Source organism: Ascaphus truei, chromosome 14 (assembly GCF_040206685.1).
Source record: "Ascaphus truei isolate aAscTru1 chromosome 14, aAscTru1.hap1, whole genome shotgun sequence".
NCBI lineage: Eukaryota > Metazoa > Chordata > Amphibia > Anura > Ascaphidae > Ascaphus > Ascaphus truei.
Genome location: NC_134496.1, coordinates 48359330 through 48379154, shown reverse-complemented (window position 1 = coordinate 48379154; position 19825 = coordinate 48359330). Strand labels below are relative to the sequence as shown.

Here is a 19825-nt window from a genome sequence, read left to right as displayed (position 1 = left end):
TCTGATAGCAAAGGGGTTCATCACAACGAATAAACGTGGATCAGGAACTGCCCCTGTACAAATCATGCTCTTTATTCTATAACACAGGGGAGCTCAACTCCAGTCCCCAAGCCCCCCAAACAGGTCAGGTTTTCAGGATATCCCAGCTTCAGCACAGTCTTTGATTGAGCCACCTGTGCTGCAGCAGGGACTCATTGAGCCACCTGTGCTGAAGCTGGGATATCCTGAAAACCTGACCTGTTGCGTTGGCTTGAGGACTGGGGTTGAGCACCCCTGCTATAACACGTAGGTAATGGCTGACGGGAAACTGAAACTGTATTACTGAAATGTTACACAAACAAAAAGATGAACAGAGGAGTGTAAAAAAACAGGTCACGGTATGATATAAAATATTACGTTTTAACCCCTTGCTGCCAGATGGGCCGCAATGCAATGCTAAACTTTGTTACAGTTAATGTCACAATAAAATGACTCACAGGTGCAATATAACTTCTGCACACATACTGTAGATAAAGTGACATGTCCAGGGTCATGCAAAGCTGTCCTCTGATTTCAGGGTGCAGAGTACATCTGCTATTCCTCCCTGCACAATTCTATTAACCTCTTGGCAGCCGGAGAGATTTGCTTTGCAGTATGATACTTCAGTGAGTAAAGACACTGGGCCTCATGCAGAGAGCAGCGAGGCGCTGTATATCGCCAGGCTGCAGGGACATTTTTCAACAGAAATGCATGAAATGGCGCGAAATAGGGTAAAAGAGAGGAAAGCGCCAATTTTTTTTTTTGTTTTAAAAACGTGCCGCGCGGTTGGCGCGAACCTACATTTCATCTGTATTTCAAACCGCCGTACGCAGGAAGGGCCGAACATCTTTTCCCGGCTCATGTCGCCAAAAACATGGAGAGATGTTCTCCAAGTATGCACGCCAACAAAAGTTAGCAAGAAAGTGCATGTGAGCGGCGATAGGGAACATAACCAGCAATATCCGGTTTTGTTAATGCAGTTTTCTACCGCGCTAATCACGCGGTTTTCAACTCTACATATTCCTGCATGGTGATATTGCCACTTATCCTTCCTTCCTGCATATGGAGATACATTCGCGCCATTATATGGCAAAGTGTTTCAAATCTCCAATTTTTTTAACCGTTGCTCTCTGCATAGGCTCCACTGACTGATAACAACGACACAGAGTGTGAAGCAGGGGAACCTGGTTCAATTCCCGGTGTCGGCTCCTTGTGACCTTGGGCAAGTCACTTTATCACCAGAAATCATAGATTGTAAGCTCCACGGGCAGGGACTGTGTCTGTAAGAAGTCCTATGTGCTGCGCGCTGCGCGCTGTACTGTAATTGTGAAGCGCTTTTCTCAAAGTGCTATATGAAATACAGTTATTAAGTTATTATGCGTTGACAAAAGGATGCCTTCTGCGTTGTTTTTCCTTCTCTAGCAGTGAATGGAGTCTGCTTCTCTTTCACTGGTCTCTAAGGATGTTTTCCATAGCAGGAAACCCAGCAAACTGCAGAACAAAGAAGTTCAAAGGGAATGTGCCCACTTACTCATACGGTTATGTTTACAATGTTTCTGAAATTAGCAGCCCAGCATTAATCAGAGGAGTCACCAGGTGCATACAGGCATTGATTTAACATGGATCACGCTTACTGTACACAAACAGTCTCGTTCACACGGCAGACACGTCACAAGATTACTTGTGAAAACATTTGGTGTACTCGCCTCTTGAACTGTGATAATTTCTAGAAATTGCTCATAATCAATCATTTTTTCAAGAAAACGTCATACGCTGAAAGTCGATGGTTAAAGCTGCAGTTCAGTCTCTTTTTTTATTTTTATTTATTTTTTTACTTCAATAGTTTCATGTGGGCAATCTCTAATTACCTAAAGAACTGCATAGCTGCCGGTCAATTCGTTCTCCGCCTATTGATCGGCAAAGTTTGGCGACATCTTTAAATACGGGGAATGTAAATCGTTGCTATAGGAACAAGCATGCTTGTTAAAATAGAATACAAGAAAATTGGTCTTTCAAAATAGTTTTTTTTAAAACAGAAAATCTAAAAGTATTTTTTCTTACTACAGAACTGATTTATTAAAAAAAACACACATGCAGGATATTGACTGAACTTTAGTTTTAATTCAAGGGTAAGACCTCAAAGCAGTTACCTGCCAGATAATGGAATCGATATAGGGATGAATCATTCATGAGCGTTTTCATTTTCGTGTGATCTGTGCGATCTATGGGTTATCTATCAATGTTTGTCGGCTGCCGTAATGGAACATGGCACTTCTCAAAGAAAAATCATTATGACCAATAACTGCGGGACTTGCCTGGTTCTTGTCCAAGTTCTGCACATGGGAGACTTAGAATAAAACCTCTGGGTTTTATTCTATATCCGGGGTGGTCAACTGCAGTCCTCAAGGGACACCAACAGGTCAGGTTTTCAGGATATCCCTGCTTCAGCATAGGTGGCTCAGTGATTGAGCCGCCTGTGCTGAAGCAGGGATTGTTGCATGTGTTCTATCTTATTTTTATTATTATAACTTCTTAACTAAAATCATCAATAAGGAGATATTTATTTATAAAAAAATGTTTTACCAGGAATAACAACATTGAGAGTTACTTCTCGTATTCAAGTATGTCCTGGCATATACCACTGTGTGTATCTTTACAGTAAGTTGAAATAACAAAATAACTGACTGTACAACTGAAAATGAAATAATTAATGGGTTCTTGCAAAGTGACACGAGAAACAAATGACGTTTTCAAGTTGAAACTATATATTTTCTGCTATGCAGAAATTCTTATATCATCTGCCAAAATAATGTAATTCTACTGAGCCCAAATTCCCAAAATCTCTGCAAGTACATTTATACGTAATCAAGCATTTATAAGAATGTACATTAACAAAATCTATCATATACCTGGCTTTATACTGTTTTGGACATTTTCATATTCTTAATGATAGCTATCACTATACGTTACAGTATATTATGATAATTACAGGCGTAACTTTTTTTTTATATAATATACTTACCGATCTACACCTGCTATTACACTCATAAGGGCTTGAATTAGGAATATATTAACATATACACACACGCTATTTATGCGCATGGACATATTGCCAGATATATTATATATGTACTGTGGTGTGAAAAATAAAGTACACCCTCTTTGAATGCCATGGTTTTACATTTCAGGACATAATAACAATCATCTGTTCCTTAGCAGGTCTTAAAATTAGGTAAATACAACCTCAGATGAACAACAACACATGACATATTACACCGTGTCATGATTTATTTAACAAAAATAAAGCCAAAAGTGAGAAGCCATGTGTGAAAAATGAAGTACACCTTATGATTAAATAGCTTGTAGAAGCACCTTTAGCAGCAACAACTTGAAGTAATCATTTTCTGCATGACTTTATCAGCCTCTCACATCATTGTGGAGGAATTTTGGCCCACTCTTCTTTACAACGTTGCTTCAGTTCATTGAGGTTTGTGGGCATTTATTTATGCACAGCTCTCTTAAGGTCCAGCCACAGCATTTCAATCGGGTTGAGGTCTGGACTTTGACTGGGCCATTGCAACACCTTGATTCGTTTCTTTTTCAGCCATTCTGTTGTAGATTTGCTGGTGTGCTTGGGATCATTGTCTTGTTGCATAACCCAATTTCGGCCAAGCTTTAACTGTCAGACAGATGGCCTCACATTTGACTCTAGAATATTTTGGTATACAGAGGAGTTCATGGTCGACTCAATGACTGCAAGGTTCCCAGGACATGTGGCTGCAAAACAAGCCCAAATCATCACCCCTCCACCACCGTGCTTGACAGTTGGTATGAGGTGTTTGTGCTGATATGCTGTGTTTGGTTTTTGCCAAACGTGGCGCAGTGCATTATGGCCAAACATCTCCACTTTGGTCTCGTCTGAACAAAGGACATTGTTCCAGAAGTCTTGTGGTTTGTTCAGGTGCAACTTTGCAAACCTAGGCTGTGCTGCCATGTTCTTTTTAGAGAGAAGTGGCTTTCTCCTGGCAACCCTTCCAAACAAACCAAACTGAGGCCTGTAGAATCTGAGATGTAACTCTTGTTTTTTTTGCAATTTCTCTGAGCATTGCACGGTCTGACCTTGGGGTGAATTTGCTGGGACGTCCACTCCTGGAAAGATTGGCAATTGTCTTCAATGTTTTCCACTTTTGAATAATCTTTCTCACTGTAGAATGATGGACTTTAAATTGTTTGGAAATGGCTTTATAACCCTTCCCAGATTGATGGGCAGCAACAATTGCTTCTCTAAGATCATTGCTGATGTCTTTCCTACTTGGCATTGAGTTAACACACACCTGAATGCTCCAGACCAGCAAACGGCTAAAACTTTGGCTTTTATAGAGGTGGTCACACTTGCTGATGATCAATTAATCAAGGGCATTTGATTAGCAGCACCTGTCTGCTACTTAGCATCTTAATTCCATGGGTGTGTACTTAGTTTTTCACACGTGGCTTCTCCATTTTGGCTTTATTTTTTTGTTAAATAAATTATGGCACAGTGTAATGTCATGTGTTGTTGTTCATCTGAGGTTGTATTTACCTAATTTTAAGACCTGCTAAGGAACAGATGACTGTTATATGTCCTGATATGTAAAACCATAGAATTCAAAGAGGGTGTACATTCTTTTTCACACAACTATATGTATATGCAAGTTACCCCTGAGAGTGTTCGTTCGCCACTTCCCTATGAGAATTCTAAGACTTCCTATTGTATATACTTAATTTCATTGTTTTGGGATGTAATTAATGTTATTATTTTGGGGTTTTATAATGCTGATCCAAATAGATCTATAAAGATCGCCCGTCAGAATATCTATCGGAAGGACTATGAGAGTCCTATCATTAGGCATTGAGTGCAGTATTTTGGGAACTTTACATCTTCTCAGATCAAATCTAGATAAACATTAACAAAAGGGAAGTTTTAACAATAATAATGTTGTTCGTGTATAGCGCTGGCAGTGCACGCATTGCTGTACATAGAATGTTACAGGCCCACTCCCTGCCCCATAGAGCTTACAATCTGTTTTTGGTGCCTGAGGCACAGGGAGATAGTGACCTGCCCATGGTCACAAGGAGCCGACACCAGGAATTAAACCAAATTACCTGGCTTCACATTCTGTGTCATTGTATACAGAGTCAGTGTCTCACTAAGGCGCTCCTAATTGTCTTTAGTGTAACGCTTCTGCTCACAAAGCATACTGCATGTATGTATATCCATCTTTATTCATATAGTGCCCACAGTGTACTCAGCACTTTACAAAGGAGATAATACAGAATTAAAATACAATAAGTGCCACAAACACAATCAGACAATAGAAAAGGAATTTCAAAGTGACTTGTTTTCTGAAGGCAGTTGTGAAGAAAATATGCCCGTTTAAAAGGGGGCCTGTAATGAGCAGACCATGGGAAGTCATTTGCTCTGGGCAATAGGCTGCCAGCCAATAGATTATTTCTCCTGTAAACCTGTTGGTTGCATGCTAGTTAAACACTTTTTGGAGATAACATCTCCACTTTTCCTTACCACTGCCAATCCCCCCATGGGTTAAACCTTTAATCCAGGGGTGCTCAACTTCGGTCCTCAGAACCCCCCCAACAGGTCAGGTTTTCAGGCTATCACTGCTTCAGCATAGGTGGCTCAATTAGTCCCTGCTTCAGCACAGGGGTGCTCAACTCCAGTCCTCACGCCTACCCCAATAGGTCAGGTTTTCAGGATATACCAACTTCAGCACAAAAGGCTCAATCTTCGACTGAGCGCCCTGTGCTGAAGCACAGGCTGATTTAGCCACTTGCGCTGAAGCATGGAGTGATTGAGCCACCTGTGCTGAACAGGGATATCCTGAAAAACTGACCTGTTTGTGGGTCCTGAGGACTGTTTAACTCATAGTAAAATGTTAGTATCTTTCCACCTGAGCATCGGCTGCTGTTTTTATGTTTTTCTAGTGTTATAAAAACATGATTTTAATAATAACTTAATCTCTAACTTCTGAGGTAACCATGGTAACAGTTAGACGACACTGGGTTCTAGGAAGAGCGTTATTTTAACCGCCCGGATACTTAATATATCAGACGCTTATAGCTCCTGAACAAAGCATCAAATTTCAAAAATAAAAACAGCTTTGGAAAGGACAAGAAGAGATCTATTAAAGCAGCAAACCCCCTGGCACAACCTCTTCTTTCCCCTTCTTTTTGCTACAGGATTGAAACTGGGAGTCTCCGGAGCTGAACCCTATTCATTTCAGCTTCGGGGACCCCCTGCTTCCGTAGATAGCAGTGTCACCTTCCTCACTCACTGGCCTTCTGACCACCAGCACTGAGCCACTGATTGAGCCACCTGTGCTGAAGCAGGGATATCCTGAAAACCTGACCAGCTGGTAGCTCCGTGAGGACTGGAGTTGGCCACCTTCTGGTCTGTAGATTGGAAGTAAAAGTGGCCGCAATATTCCCGCTTTGGGACGCCATGTTCAGGTATTTTATTTCCGCGCAACCCAATAACAAGAGACCCTGAAAGTTACACGTGACAGCGACGTCCAAATTCCCACATTTTGAGAAGTTTTGGTGCTTATTTATCAAAACCGGAGCAGCGTGGGGTAGAAAAATGAAAAGATAATCCCAGACTTTTATCACAGAAAATAAAAACTCTTCAAAGCAACAGGAGCAAAAAGATCTGGTGCTCACTACCATTATATATCATGATCATCTCTTTCCTGTGTTACATGCATTACTAGCCGTGGCGCTATCAGGGATCTTATTACGATTATTATGATACATCTTTCTCTGCGGAGGCGCGTTTTGGTGCCAGCAGAAGGATTTCCTCTGATTAATGGGCCGTGGTTTTTAGCATAGGTTTTTGCACCGGAAGACTTTGATAAACAGATCCCTTTCATCTCATTCATCCAGCACAAGACGGGACCAGCATGGGGCTCAATACATTAACCCATTGAGTGCCCAACGCGATGCAATGCATGGCTGTCCCTTTTGACACTCAAGGGGTTAACAGTTGGGGTATACACGTTTTCCCCCTTTTGGTAAAATGATACATTAGGGTAACAATAGTTTGCGTGTAATGGATTTGCATTAATTAACTGAAAACAAATCTTCACTTTTAATAACAGAGGAGGGAGAAAAGGAGAGGGAGTAGGGGTCTGACACCTTTTATTGCACCAACACGTAGTGGACGTGTTCCAAGCTTTCCAGCCTCTCAGGGTCCTGCAGCGTGTCCTGCCCCTACCCTGAGAGGTTGGAAAGCTTGTAACTATCAACTACTTGTTGGTCCAATAAAAGGTACTATACCCCCTACTCCCTCTCCCTCCGTTGTTACTACATGGAAGAAAGGACCAGCACGGCCCCCCCACCCTACTTTGCGAAATGTTAGAGTGTCCGTAAGTCTCCCAATATACGAGTTAGATTGTAAGCCCTTTGGGCCAGGACCTCCCTTTGCCTTATGATGTCATTTACTTGTCGCGCTTTCCCCCATTGTTTGTATCTTATTTACCTTGTATTGTAAATCGCTCGTAAACTAAGGTGCTATATAAATGTATGTCTTTATTTATGTGTGTAGCTCTTCTCAGCAGTGATACATGTGACATAATAGGGAAAGGGAGTCCCTGCCCCAAAGAGCTTACAATCTAAGTGGTAATTAGGGAGAACGTACAGCGGCAGTAGGAGGACGTTCTGGTAAGTGCGTATGCAGGGGGCCAGGGTCAATGTATGAGGTGTATGGTATCAGCCACGGAGCTACTCATATGCTTTGTTAAAGAGGTAGGTTTTAGATGGGTCTTAAATGTGGATAGAGAGGGTGCCAGTCGGATATTGAGGGGAAGGGCATTGCAGAGGTGTGGGGCAGTCAGTGAGAGAGGGTGCCAGTCAGATATTGAGGGGAAGGGCATTGCAGAGGTGTGGGGCAGTCTGTGAGAGAGGGTGCCAGTCGAATATTGAGTGGAAGGGCATTGCAGAGGTGTGGGGCAGTCAGTGAGAGACGGTGCCAGTCGGATATTGAGGGGAAGGGCATTGCAGAGGTGTGGGGCAGTCAGTGAGAGACGGTGCCAGTCGGATATTGAGGGGAAGGGCATTGCAGAGGTGTGGGGCAGTCAGTGAGAGAGGGTGCCAGTCGGATATTGAGGGGAAGGGCATTGCAGAGGTGTGGGGCAGTCAGTGAGAGAGGATGCCAGTCGGATATTGAGGGGAAGTGCATTGCAGAGGTGTGGGGCAGTCAGTGAGAGAGGGTGCCAGTCGGATATTGAGGGGAAGGGCATTGCAGAGGTGTGGGGCAGTCAGTGAGAGAGGATGCCAGTCAGATATTGAGGGGAAGGGCATTGCAGAGGTGTGGGGCAGTCAGCGAGAGAGGATGCCAGTCGGATATTGAGGGGAAGGGCATTGCAGAGGTGTGGGGCAGTCAGTGAGAGACGGTGCCAGTCGGATATTGAGTGGACGGGCATTGCAGAAGTGTGGGGCAGTCTGTGAGAGAGGGTGCCAGTCAGATATTGAGGGGAAGGGCATTGCAGAGGTGTGGGGCAGTCAGTGAGAGAGGATGCCAGTCGGATATTAAGAGGAAGGGCATTGCAGAGGTGTGGGGCAGTCAGTGAGAGACGGTGCCAGTCGGATATTGAGGGGAAGGGCATTGCAGAGGTGTGGGGCAGTCAGTGAGAGACGGTGCCAGTCGGATATTGAGTGGACGGGCATTGCAGAAGTGTGGGGCAGTCTGTGAGAGAGGGTGCCAGTCAGATATTGAGGGGAAGGGCATTGCAGAGGTGTGGGGCAGTCAGTGAGAGAGGATGCCAGTCGGATATTAAGAGGAAGGGCATTGCAGAGGTGTGGGGCAGTCAGTGAGAGACGGTGCCAGTCGGATATTGAGTGGAATGGCATTGCAGAGGTGTGGGGCAGTCAGTGAGAGACGGTGCCAGTCGGATATTGAGTGGAATGGCATTGCAGAGGTGTGGGGCAGTCAGTGAGAGACGGTGCCAGTCGGATATTGAGTGGAATGGCATTGCAGAGGTGTGGGGCAGTCAGTGAGAGACGGTGCCAGTCGGATATTGAGGGGACGTGTGGGGCAGTCAGTGAGAGAAGTTTTTTTTTTATTCTATATACATAATCTCTGAAATATGACCCAACTAAATTGGTGTCATTTTACCCAAAGAGTAATTTCAAACTTGCCATTACACATTAGCTATTATCTACTTACATTTGAGACTGCACAGAGATGTTTACATTCTATAAGCTTTACAAGACCGATCATTAGCTCCTCGGGTTTATTTCACCAAGTAGCAACATCATTTCCTATGGAAATGCTTCTTATCCAGGTTTGACCTAGGATAACAAACCAGTTCTCTTTTCATGTCTGTTGCTCTGTAGAACTGGTTCCTACAAGTAGGTCACACACACATTCCCGTCCCTGCAAAGTGTATCACACTTTTATACTATATCAGGGGAGGCCAACTCCAGTCCTCAAGGGCCACCAAACAGATCAGGTTTTCAGGATATCCCTGCTTCAGGACCTGTGGCTCAATCAGTGGCTCAGTCAAAGACTGTCAAAAGAGCCACCGGCAGGGATATCCTGAAAACGTGACCTGTTGGTGGCCCTTGAGGACAGGGCCGGCGCAAGGGTTTCATGTGCCCGAGGCGAAACTTAATATTTGTGCCCCAAAAATAAACAGTGGTGAAGCTACCAGGGCTGCAGGGGGTGTGACCGTACCCAGCGCGATGCAAAGTAAAAATAATAGGGCGCCAAAATACCGGACAAAAAATAAAAAATAAATAAAAAATAAGAGGAATTGTTTTGTATTATTATTATTAATGCGCCCCTAGGACCTTTGCACCCTAGGTGACCGCCTAGTTCACCTAATGAACGGGCAGGCCCTGTAAAAATTGAGGGCTGGCGTTGGCCACCCTATATCATATGGTGTTTCAAACAAGTTCAGCTACAAGTAACGGGGTTCCTATAAAAAAAAACACAGAAACCCCTGAATGGTTTGAACCTCATAAAAAAAGAAAAGATTACTTGAATTTATAATCGAGTAGAAATAAGCAATTTAATTTTAGAATTATCCTGTATGTAATAAATACGCAAAAATGTGGGGTTATATGCTGAATTCAGAAACAACATACTGCGTCTGTCACCCTAAATACATTAAAAGCCCAATGCTTCTATACTGTTTTGCTGAAAGGAGCTGGAATTTAAATTATTGGGAGCGAAGGGGTTAAAAATATTTTGCAGCTTATTTTTATAGTGTGTACTTCAATTTCTCCCTTTTTATCTTATTGACATTAATCATTATGCAGAAAACCCATTAGCTCCAATAGATGTTATATATATATATATATATATATATATATATATATATATATATATATATATATATATATATATATATATATATATATATATATATATATATATATATATATATATATTGTCTATATCCAAAAAAATTCAACATTAGAAGCAAATATATCTGCAGTGAATTATCATACGAGTCATCAACAGAATTATTAAGGAGTGATATTACTAACAATAAATGCATTTATAAAAGATTTAGGTTACATTCCCAGCGAGCCGGGTAAATAAGACACTTGTTCAGCCTTATTTAGCTGGCAGGCGGGTATATAAGGGCATTATTTACCCATCATCAGAATAAATAGAAGAATTCCGTTGATCCTACATTTAATATGCCAGCTTAATATGATAGTACAATCCTTACCCTAGCCCTAATATGCCAGTCTAACCCTTACACTAACTTTAATACGCCAGCCTAATATGCCAGTCTAAACCTTACACTAACTTTAATACGCCAGCCTAACTTTTACAATAACATGCAAGTCTAGACTGTACCCCAATATGCCAGCCCTATCCTAATCTTAATATGCGATCCCAATCCTTACCCTAGTATGCCAGCCTAATCTGAACCTTAACCCTAATATGCCAGTCTCACCCTAACCCTAATATGCCAATCTAATCTGCACCCTAACATGCCAGCCTTACCCTAAACCTAATATGCCAGCCTAACCCATACCTTAACCCTAGTATGCCAGCCTAACCCAAATCCTAACCTGCCCCCTCTGATCTCTAATAATCTGGGTGAAAATCAATGGAATATATAGAAACTTGATCTATAAAAATGGAGTATTAGCAGTTAAAAAACATATGTTAAATTATTAGTTTGCCGGTTTTGGGGCATCAAATATATGTCACATATAAAAACCCTAATAAGGTGCTGGAAAAGAAGCAGCAATTATTGCAGAATGATCAGTATTACAGATCCACACATGAGGTTTCCATCTGTCTTGTACTAACCTGAGGCCTGTGTGAGAGCAGGGAGGAGCACATTGTGACTTTGCTGCAATTCTTCTCCTTTCTGTGAAATATACCATACAAAACCCAAAGAAAACTGCAGCACCAGGATCCACAAGAAGCAAGAACATAGTAACCTGCCACACAGGCAGCACGAATTCTGGTCACCTCCCTTAAGGCAAAAGAAGATTTAGCCAAACCCACCAGTCTCATCCTATGAGCTCTGGCAGGGAGAACTTCAAACCCCTCCCAGTGGGTGAGAGTGAAGGCATTGATGTAATAGAAAGTAGGAGGAAGAAGTGTGGGAAAATGTGACTTGTGGTCGTGTTGCAACCTGCAAGCAGTCATACCTATAGGACCACAACTGTGGCTATTACCAGGGTTACAATCATACATGCTATACTGTACTCAATCTATGTATACTGTGTATGGCACCCACAGTGTGTGCAGCAAATTACAGAACTGACATGAGCACACAGAGAATCCCTGCACAATACAGGAAGAAGTGTACTGGAAAAGTGCTTTTAAACTTTAAAGCAGCAAAACGTGACATCTTAGGCTGAGTCCATGGCGTGGGAGACCGCGCTGGCGCGGTCAGATTGCCTTAAAGCATTGATCGCGCCCATAGACCACGCGGTCAGAGGCAGGAGGGGGCGCGCGTTGCGCAAGAAATCAGTTGAAACTGATTTCTTGGCGCGACACGCAGGTCATGTAAGCGGTTCGCCCAATGAGGGCGAACCAGCTCCGTGATGCCCCTAGGAACGCCCCCCACGGCCCGTCCACCATGGACAGGGAAAGCACCCGCTTCAAGCGGGTAACTTCACAGCCTCCGCGCGGGCGAAGGCACCGTGGCCCCAGCCTAATATGGTTATTTTTTATTATATAAATCAGTTCTTTATTATTAGATAATAGTCACTGTTTTGTTTTTATTTTTTTTAATTCAACTCTTAATGACATTCTTAATGAGTTTTAAAGCATCCTTTGATTTCTATAGCATTCTTTAGCCCAGGGGGGCGCAAACTTTTTCCCTGCGCCCCCCTACCGGCGGTCCCCTCACTCCCGCGCCCCCCCTAACCCCCACTCACCTGCGCTCCGGCGTCATGACATCACGTTGCCATAGCAACGTGACGTCATATGACCTCGCGGCGTCATTTTGACGCCGCGTTGCCATGGCGACGCAGGAAGGAAGCCGCCGGAGCCTAGGTAAGTGAAGGTTTACAGAGGCCCTGCAGCTCCCCCGGCACTAAATTTAAGTGCCTTCGGGAAGCGCGCGGGGCCTCTGTAAACCCCGCGCCCCCCCGCCGGCAGTCTCGTGCCCCCCCTGGGGGTCGCACCCCCCAGTTTGCGCACCGCTGCTTTAGCCCACCTCCCCAGCAGTGCAAGATCTTTGTAACACTTTCCTGTTTGTGATCATTTGTTGTCAATGTTCCCAGCAGTTTGAGCTGCAAACTGTAACAATAGACAATGTAACCTTAGTAATATAAGGAAACATTGTAGCTGCTGAGTTAGGCTGCGGCCCCAGTCACTGCACGCACGCGCATGTCGGAGCGCCTGGCGGCGCGTGCACCAGAGATGGGACGTGCGTCTTGGCAAGCAGGGGGAGCAAAGATAAGATCTAGACTACGACCACCGGGGAGGCGTGGCAGTGGCGTGACCATGACGTCGCGTGGCTGGTTTGCCCTCATTGGCTGAACCGTGCCATGACGTGGCCATCGCTTGGCTGCCGTGCCAAAAGTCATCATTTTTTTTACATTTCAAAATGTGGCAGCGCCACTCGCGCTTGGTCACGTGCTCGCACGCACTGACTGGGGCCTGCCCCACAGTGGGCCGTACCTCATTTGCACCGCACGCGCGCATCCACGAGCACTGGGACGAGGCCTTACACTGACTGAAGTATTGATTGAAACTGAAAGGCGGCCATTATGTTAGGCACACAATCATGATGTTTACAGATTTATAACAGGAGCACCAAACATTGCCAGCTTAGGGAAGAATGTGGAATGATACATGGTCACAGGCTTTGCATATACAAATGAGGAAGAATAAAGGAAGGGATGTAGTATTGCTGCTTTAAACACCTCAGTGCAGATAGGTTTGCAAAACATTACAAAGCTGCTGCCCCTGCACTAAGATAAATGTGGAATACAGCAACAATTCATTATGACACTGACTGAAGTGGGCCCAGGTTTATTCTCCTGGATGGGCACTGAGTCGCTGACCACACAAAGTAGCTGAAATCTGCACCTTATTATTTCCATTTCTGTTCCTTTCCTTCTGTAACAATAACATGGGGCTGTTGTGGCGCATTTGTTTAGTTAGCAATGTTTTACAGCGCCCACATTTTCTATTTGAGGATGAAGCAGCTCCCCTGACGACTCAGACGATGTTCTGAAGGCTATTTCTGGGAAACTGAAACGTGGGACACAATATCATTTCTTACATTTATGCCAAAGTAACCAAGAAGTCTGGAAAAAAATGGAAATACGACTCATTTATAGGCCGGACCCCACCCTGCAAGCGCAGAAACACTGAGAACTCTTTATAACATCCTGTACAGCAAATAAAAACCCCACGTGTGAGCACAGTCTCAGACAGGTCTGCCACCCTGCCCTTCCCCATTATCTCTTAGCATACAGCGCTTCCACTGCAACCAGGGATTCTGGGTTATGATATGCAAATGAGCACACAGTGTCATCTTTTACTTCTTATCCATTTTAACATGGACCCCCTACAAGCTTATACCTGCCGCATTATACAGCGTTTCAGCACAGCCGGGGTTAAAGAACTCTACAACGGAAGCACACCCAGGATCTTTGGGGCCAAGGATTTTCGTTTTGGATGCTGCACTTCACTAATGAGACCATGTGACAACGTTATCCCCTTCACCGTATTAAGGTATGATTGGAGTGATTATATACAGCAGCGGTGCACAAAGTGGGGGGCGCCGGATTTCTTTTGGGGGAGCGGGCGGTTGCAGAGGCCCCGCACTCTTCTCCAAGGCATTTAAATTAAATGCCTGGGGATCGCGTGAGGCCTCTGCAACTCTAAAACTTACCTTGACTCGTGTCCATGGCAACGTGGCGTCAAATGACGCTGCAGGGTCATGTGACAGGATGTAACGCGCGCCAAATGACGCTGCAGGTCACGTGACGCCACATGACCCCGCGGATTCATTACACCACGTGAGGTAAGGAGGGGTGGCGCTGGACAGCAGGCCGGAGGGGGGGGGGGGGGGCAGCAAAAAAAGTTTGCGCGCCCCTGATATACAGTATGCTATGGTTTCTGGACTGTATGTGACAAACCTCTGCACTTCCGGTTTGGGAGGCTACCAGACGAGTATGCTACACTACCTACCTAATCATTCATTCATTGTCTACATGTCAAGATCTGCTATATGGGAACATTGTTCTTTTTAAGCATATAATGCTATATCTGGTTTTGGTCTTTAGCACCACACATATTCATTCTCTGGGTTGAAGAAGTGCACAGTCAGCAACTCCACTCACAGACCGCTTTTCCGACCTTTTAGTGCGACGCTGGTTATGCTTGGTTTGCAATGTGAGGCTGGAAGAAGTTTCCTCCACATACAATGTTCAATGTTTATTTTTATTCCAGTGGTCGGTAAAAATCATAAAATGAGAATGGGGTGTGTAGGGGGGGTGTTTTTTTTAATATATATATATATATATACAGGACTCCGCAGCCTTTTTAAAAATGGCCAAAAGTGAATATTACAGCCAGGTAACGCTGGGGGGGCTAAAGAATTAAAGAGAAAGTAAAGAATCCGTTTGGAGAGCCTGGAAATGCCTGCACAATCTCTGTAATAATAGACACATGTTGAAAAGGTTGTCACTTCAGTAACACACTAGCTACATACATATTCCAACGCGCTAATTTCTGTTAGAAGTGCGACACCGCGGGTACACGTGCCGAGGAGGAGAGAGACGCTCTCGCTTATTATTAAAGCAGACAATTTGAATGTATTAACACCCAAATAACAATTGTGTATACGGCATGAAAGAGAAATGGTGAACCGACGGACTTTAACCTCTCCACTGCCAGGTGAGTATACAGCGCATTACATAGGAGCAGAAAGGTTAGACCCAAGTATACTTTGGGGTAATTTACTTAAGTTAAGGAAGCTGCTGAGATGCAGCGGTGACAGGGACGTGGGAGAGATTTTGTCATCAATAAAATAATCAGACAAGTGACCAACATTACATGTAGAATTTGTAATAAGGAACACTTTCAGACTGGGTAGAATAATGGCGGATGCCTTCAATTGTAGAGATTGGCGAATTTTGGGGGCGGATTTGTATCCGCCGTGGATCAGCCGGTTCTTTTGGTCCGCGGATTTCCACAAATCAGTCTCAAAAAGGGCGATTCGACTTTTTCGTTTTTTTAAATCACCAACAATTCAATCAGCAGATTCAGTGTTCCGCACGCACGCGCGTGGATTGGTAAAATCCACCAGCGGATGTTATCCAATTGCGGCTTTTGGATTAATCCGCATGGATCGAAACTGGAACAATCCGCTGACGGATTTGACACGCGGAACTGATTTTGAATAGAAAGCTCGGGAAGTTCCGACAGTTCCGCCTATCGCTATTCAAGTGGCAATAAAAAAAAGTAGCCAGTTATGGGGAATTATAAGAGACCTGTGAATGTTTATTGATAACCACTGTATGTATACAGACTGCAGCTCAAATCACAAGCCAGATGTAGTTATATGTTCGCAACCCGTCAGAGCAAAATCAGAGATAAATGCATTCTCTATCATTGTAATAAAGATATTATGTGGCCTCACATTATCCCAATCATATCCACTGGGAAATTATATCTTTTTCTCCGGTCATAAATACTCACCACTCTACTAATTAAGAAGATATGGTTTTGATTCAAGATGCAGCTTCCGGTAACGGATCAGCCATGTGCTGTATCCATTGTAGATATCTTAAAAATAAAAGACACATATAGTTAGACACACTGCATGTTTAAGGGCATATCTACAATATTTCCTCTTAACCCCTATCCTGCCAAAGAGGCTTGCCACACTTTGCTCTTCAATGTACTATAAACATTTTCCAAATAATATGTCTTCAAAGGAAGAGGTACATTTTTAATTGACTTCATTCTGTTGGGTTTGATGACTGCACATATGTTTGTTATTAATTTAACTGGAACAGTGTTGGTAAAATCTTCTTATCTGAAACCCTAAAACAGCAGTTCATATCTGGATCCCTCACCAAAAAGTCAGAATGACTAGATACTAGAGGGGCCGGAATAGAGGTGGACGAAACTGTCAAAATCTGTTCCAGGGCGTAAAATTCGTTGATGGATTGTTGCAGTTTCAATCCATGCGGATAAATCCAAAACCGCCATCAGATACAATCGGCTGGTGGATTTTAACAATCCGCGGATTCCACATTCAGTTGGTGGATCCAATGCTGGCTGGCGGATTGCTGAATCCGCGGATTGGTTTCTTAAAATCCACCAGCGGATTGCGGATCCATGGATTGAAGATCCATAGATTGGATTGTCAGGGATAAGAAAAAAATCTTGAAAAGATTAATCGCCCCGTTCTTAGATAGAGTCGCAGACCAAAGGAACTGGCGGATCCAGGGCGTATCCGAATCCGCAAAAAACATTTGCCCCTCTAGAATTTACAACACGAAGCTGCAAATAGGACTAAGGGGGTAATTCTATATACACTGAAGCTGCGGGTTTAGAGTGTTTTGGTCAACAATCCCCATTGAATTCCATGGGCTTTTTTGGCCAAAAATAGATTAATCGGCCCCTTTACAGTACTGTATGTAGAATAAGGCACTATACGTACTGTATAATGTAATTAAATGTTCTCACAAAACAGTCTGTATATCAAGTATGTGTACGGATTTCTGTAAATATCCAACATGACTCGTGCTCGCTGGATGTGTGAGCCAGGATCCACAGCAACATATCAATCAAAAAATGAATATCCGTCGCACATGATGAAATAAACTTTGCTGAACGGGCTTTAAATACTCATGTCGGTCTTATTATGCTAGAAAGCGAAAGCACAACGTTTCGGGGGTCTCATCATGGTTCGTCATGGTTGTGTAAAAATGTACCAACATTGATCCAATTGCTCACTTTTATAACCCCGAACCCAGTGGTTTTCAAACTTTTTTTGGTTGACAAACCCTATAATTATATTGTGAAATTCTGCGGAACCCCAACCCTCTCTAATAGCGCGTCTGAGATCAGATGCATTGTAAGGAACCCCAACCCTCTCTAATAGCGCGTCTGAGATCAGATGATTTGTAAGGAACCCCAACCCTCTCTAATAGCGCGTCTGAGATCTGATGCATTGTAAGGAACCCCAACCCTCTCTAATAGCGCGTCTGAGATCAGATGCCTTGTAAGGAACCTCAACCCTCTCTAATAGCGCGTCTGAGATCAGATGCATTGTAAGGAACCCCAACCCTCTCTAATAGCGCGCCTGAGATCAGATGCATTGTAAGGAACCCCAACCCTCTCTAATAGCGCGTCTGAGATCTGATGCATTGTAAGGAACCCCAACCCTCTCTAATAGCGCGTCTGAGATCTGATGCATTGTAAGGAACCCCAACCCTCTCTAATAGCGCGCCTGAGATCAGATGCATTGTAAGGAACCCCAACCCTCTCTAATAGCGCGTCTGAGATCAGATGCATTGTAAGGAACCCCAACCCTCTCTAATAGCGCGTCTGAGATCTGATGCATTGTAAGGAACCCCAACCCTCTCTAATAGCGCGTCTGAGATCAGATGCATTGTAAGGAACCCCCAACTCTCTCTAATAGCGCGTCTGAGATCAGATGCATTGTAAGGAACCCCCAACTCTCTCTAATAGCGCGTCTGAGATCAGATACATTGTAAATTCATTTTTAATGAAGACTGAGCCACTGATTAAGCCACTTTGAGCTGAAGCATGGATATCCTGAAAACCTAGCCTGTTGGTGGGTCTAGAGGAGTATAGTTGAGGACCCCTGAGCTGCTGTCAGAAAGGGCTTGTTAGGTGCAGCTGGGGAAAAAAGGCAGTTTTATAATGTTCAAGTGATCTGGGTTGAGTCATAAATCAGTTATTAGAAAGGCACTGAATGTGATACATTAGTGGTTCTTTAAGAGTCAAACCAGAAAAGTACTGTGGGATTACATAATGAAGGTTGTAATTAGGCTGGAAATAATTTGTTCAGATGTTGGCCTCCCTAAGCGTCACTTGCGCCCTAAACAGAACGCAACAGTATTTTTCAATACAAATCTAGTGGTGACATCTAGTGGTAAGATTGTTTTACTGAATACTGGTTTGTAGGTGCAGTTCCATTTAGTACCAAACCGAACTAATGTCATTGATAGGTTTAATAATCGTAGTGTTTTCGTGTATAGCGCTGACAGTGTAAACAGCGCTGTGCATAGAAATTTTGCAGGCACCAGTGCCTGCCCCGTAGAGCGTGCACTCTATTTTTTTGGTATCTGAGGCACAGGGAGGTAAGGTGACTCACCCAAGGTCACAAGGAGCTGATAGCGGGATTTGAACCCAGCTCCCCTGCTTCACACTCCGTGTCAGTGAGTCAGTGCCATTACTCACCGCGCCACGCCTTCAATGTCAATCTGGGTAAAACGAGGCTTAAAAAAACACGCATTAAAAGATGTGGAAGCGTTTAGTCATAGTGGCAGTATGTGGCAGGTAATGTTTCGCCTGTTTCCCCCATCCCAGTAATAATGGGAGTGTGTTTATCCATGTTCCCATAGCAACGTTTAAAGAGGTAATCCAAGCTAGCGATTTTTTTTGTTTACATAGTAACTGAACCCCATTCATTTCAGCTCCGGGGGGACCCCCTGCTTCTGGAGATACAGATCTCCGAAGGGGGTGCCGGTAACCGCTCCGCTCGGCTAGCAGGGTTCATGAGTATCAAAGCTCCCGCACCCTGCGGGCCAATAGGAATCTGTGATGTCATCCAGTGCGGCTTCCTATTGGCCCATGTGACGCGGGAGCTTTAAACTTGGCAAAGATACCGGCACCCCCTTTTGGAGGTCTGTATCTCAGGAAACAGGGTGTCCCCAAAGCTGAAATTAGTGGGGTTCAGCTTCGAGGACCCCCTGCTTCAAGCCAGTGTTAAAAAATTATAATAAAAACACCCTGCATGAATTGCTCCTTTAAAATGAACGTTTAAAAGGAAAATAATAAGACCAGGAAAGAGATCATATTTAAAATGAATTGTAGCATTTAATGCAGTATGGGGTGTTATGGTGTGTATACAGCGCATTGATCAAAACTCAAGAGCACTACTGGTATTGCGTAGTTAAAACGAATTACATTTGTTGAGTGTGCTTGTCGTTAAGGACTTTAAATGTCTGAGGCACTTACTGACTTGTGATAATAGAGAGATTGATTTACAGTTTCACTATTGAGACGAGCAATTCATACTAAGAAAAGCCTCTTATTCTCCACCAACTGTCAACACGG

At 43.8% G+C, this 19825-nt stretch overlaps 1 protein-coding gene across 6 annotated transcripts in view; it reads right to left on the bottom strand.

Annotated features, from left to right (window-relative positions):
- PLD1 (phospholipase D1) overlaps positions 1–19825 on the bottom strand; it is a 98681-nt gene that overhangs the window by 66685 nt on the left and 12171 nt on the right. For 5 of the 6 annotated variants that reach the window (XM_075570787.1, XM_075570788.1, XM_075570785.1 and 2 more), the window contains one exon: positions 16208–16294. The gene's annotated coding sequence lies outside the window, so the exon portion shown is untranslated. Of the gene's footprint in view, positions 1–11344; positions 11517–16207; positions 16295–19825 lie in introns of those variants that run through there. The other variant, XM_075570791.1, reaches the window with a different exon arrangement.